General features: G+C 32.9%; 1 non-coding gene across 1 annotated transcript; it reads right to left on the reverse strand.

Annotated features, from left to right (window-relative positions):
* Positions 1 to 2,034: 2,034 nt before the first annotated feature.
* TRNAM-CAU (transfer RNA methionine (anticodon CAU)) lies at positions 2,035 to 2,118 on the reverse strand. The gene is given in 2 exon segments: positions 2,035 to 2,070; positions 2,081 to 2,118. It is a non-coding gene; the product is annotated as a tRNA-Met (tRNA).
* Between the last annotated feature and the right edge of the window lie 1,412 nt (positions 2,119 to 3,530).

Raw genomic sequence — 3,530 nt, forward strand, 5'->3', positions numbered from 1 at the left:
AAGTTATTGCATAAATCATCCTCATGCATTAGTCATGTCGCTCCGCTCTAACGTTGAGCCATGCATAGCATCACATTGATATGGCATATTCCCATAGCATGAAGCCTTGGAAAATGAATAAAAAAATAGGAGTCCAACCTTGCTTGACACCTCTCAAATTCCAATTCTTTTTGGCCTATATACATGCATTGATCAATCATGCATCACTACATGTGGAGCATACCCCAAGAGTGTGGAACACTACACCAAGTTAGCTATAGAATTTCATGCATCAAAATGCACAACAAACCATATTCAGTAATGAGCATAACATGAACCGTGTTTCATTCTCTTATGAATACAGTCATTATCACGATAGTCAACTACTCTACGCTTTTTAGAAGAATCTCGGTAGCAGATTCCCTGGTTAATCTCGACAGTAGATTTTCCAATAGACCTTAGCAGTAAGTATTTTGCTTTTTCAGCAGAATCTCGCCAGTATATTCCTTGGTTAATCTCGGGAGTAGATTTCCCATTTTAACCTCAAATAAGGTATTCTTGTCAAAGAGTCTCAACAACAAATTCCCCTATTAATCTCGGCAGTAGATTTTGCAGTAGACCTCAACAATAAGTATCTTTTTAGTAGAATCTTGGCAGTAGATTCCCTGGTTAATCTCGGTAGTAGATTTACCTGTAGACCTCGGTAGAAGGTATTATTTTCACCAAAATCTCGGTAGTAGATTATTTGGTTAATCTCGTTAGTAGATTTCCAAGTTAAACCTCGACAGAAAGTATTCCTTTCAAAGAATCTCAATAATATATTCCCTTGTTAATCTTGGCAGTAGATTTTCCAGTAGACCTCGACAATAGGTATCTTTCTCCAACATAATAGTTTCAGCAAAGAGTTGCTGAATATTTTGTTTTCAGCCAAAAGCAGCTAAGTAATATATTTGCACAAACTTGCTTTCAACCAACAGTAGTTGGACACGACAGACTCAACCAAGAGTTGTTGAATATGACATCTTTAGCCAAGAGCAATTGAATATGATCATTTGTTCCCCCAAGAGAGTCTGCCTTCAACGAAGAACGTTTGAAGAACAGTCGAACAAGTTACTTTGTAACAAATTCATCCCCAGAGATCTATCGTCCGTCAAGAACAGCTGAACATGATTCTCTAATCCTCAGTCATTTATATATAATCTAAGAAAGCATGAGCATTTATTAGCTTATTTACATTCATATTAATCTTTGTTGTCATTCTATTGCATAAAAAGGCAAATTTTGGGCATGTTTGGTATTTAAACCATCTTTCACCATGATGATTTAAAAACAAGAGTTCTTCACATCCTCCAGTTAAAGATGTTTAAATAGGGACAACTGTCATACTCTAAATTTTACTTTGAGTTTTTCACTCGCATCGGCATAACGTAAGCATTTCAGTTTTATCATGTATTCTTTTAGTCAAAAACATTCATCAGGGTTTAAGATGAAAAGTCAAGAGTTATGAAATTTTGTCTAGTCTTGTTGACATTCATTCAGTCATCTGTTGATTAAGAAGTTAAAAGACTTGATTTCTCAATCCCAGTGCATCGTTCATTCTATTGCATCATCTTGTAGAGGTCAAAAGGGTGATAGTCAAGAGTATTGTCATTATCTGAATCTTAGTGGGTAAAAAATTTCAAAATCGAGTTTATAGAAGTCAATATTATTAATCTATGGTTCACGTAGTTTAACTTTGCGTGCTCGTTTTAATTTTTCGGTCGCATTTTTCGGTCATTGTGGTGAATTCAGTTTAATTTTTTGGGCATTGTTACGCCCGATTTTTATTTATTTTTTATCCATTTTTTTTTTGTTTTTTAACCAAAATAATCAGTGTAATTAATTTGAATTTATTTTATTTAATTACTAAGTTTTAATTGGCAATAAAGAACAAAGTTGAGAAAATGATGAACAGGTAAATGAAGGGAGAGTCATGCTCTTTTGAGATTTTACACTGAATCTTTTCTTTCTGGAGTCTTTTTAGGCTTATGGATTAGCAAGGAAAAATTAAATATTTGGGGTGAGAGAGGGTCGAACTCTCGACCTCAGGATAACTCTAAGCTATGAGACCTACGCGCTAGCCAACTGCGCCACCACCCCAGAGATGTTAGTAGCCAGCGTTAATGATATTTAACTATTTTAAGTATATGCATTTATGCGACCAAAACTAGTAATAGAGATCTAAATTTATTTTGAAAAATAATGAAGATAACTTACCGTAGTAGTGTTGTGGACTTTTCACTTGTGTCACCGTTTTCTTTCCATTAAACTTTGTAACTTTTTATTCTTTATACCTAGGTTATATAATCCCACACACTATCTAAATTTCAACTTTACCCTCTTATAGAACTAACATTTTTTAAAAATATATATAATTTTCTTTTATGTTTTTAATAATTTTTTTGAAATACTGAGACTTTAAAATAAAAAAATTGGAATGGGAAAACTCACTTCTCTTGTTATTTCATTCATTAAAATAATTTTTTTTAATGACATACATAACATGTTGGATTGATTTTCTTTTATGATAATTTATTTTTAAAACCTAAATATTATGTCAAAAATGATTGTCATTGATTGTGATATTTCACTAACGAATTCTATTACAAAAAAAATCTACTTCATTTTCTTTACTAGGTCGATATCAGAAGTCAAAAATCTAAAGGCTCTTAGTGAAAATAATATCAAACCTAAACAATTATGGAATCTCGTAATGACATCTTGAGATATTATAATAACTTATTATATAACGAGTCTTGTAGTTTAAAAGTGTGTTGTAAAATTTTTTGAGTTTCTAAATATATTGATACTACAATATTAGATCTAATAAAAGAGAAAATAGTTAGTACTAGAACTGATGGGGTTAAACAAAAAAAATTGATAGAAGTTCTTTTGGGTCCTTTTGTATTGTTTGGATTGTTTCTAAGTATTGTTAATAAGAACGTGAAACAATTCACGAAATACAACCACAACTTTGTCTCTTAATGAATGGTAGAGAGATACATATGACAGAGTTGAGCATCCGTAAAACACACTAAACTACTTGATGTTTAACCTCTCAGAATGTGCATGTTCTCTTTTTGGTCTTGTTAATTCACAAGGTAAATCGATCTCTTTATATAGATACATCAATCCAACTACAAAGCCCATTAGGGTACTAACAAATCCATAATGTTTTGGACCGACCAATGGACAAAGTCTCAATCCACTCTACTCCGACCCAAACTATAAAAATGATTAACAGGCTAAAGAGCAAAGTACAATCTCTGATCTCCATATTCATTATACTCGTCTTGAACCTTGAACTGGCATGAGGGTTGAAGTATTAACCATGAAATCCCACCATACGCCACCGTAAAGAAGACCGGAGCCACCGTTCAAGATCGCCAATTATCCAACTATCTTCATTTCTTGTTCCTACACGGAGTTAGAGCATCCATTTCAGATTCCCAAACGGAATAATGACATCGTTTGTGGAAAATGACATCTAATTTCCGTTAATTTTCATCTTC

This window comes from Lathyrus oleraceus, chromosome 3 (assembly GCF_024323335.1).
Source record: "Lathyrus oleraceus cultivar Zhongwan6 chromosome 3, CAAS_Psat_ZW6_1.0, whole genome shotgun sequence".
Classification (NCBI taxonomy): domain Eukaryota; kingdom Viridiplantae; phylum Streptophyta; class Magnoliopsida; order Fabales; family Fabaceae; genus Lathyrus; species Lathyrus oleraceus.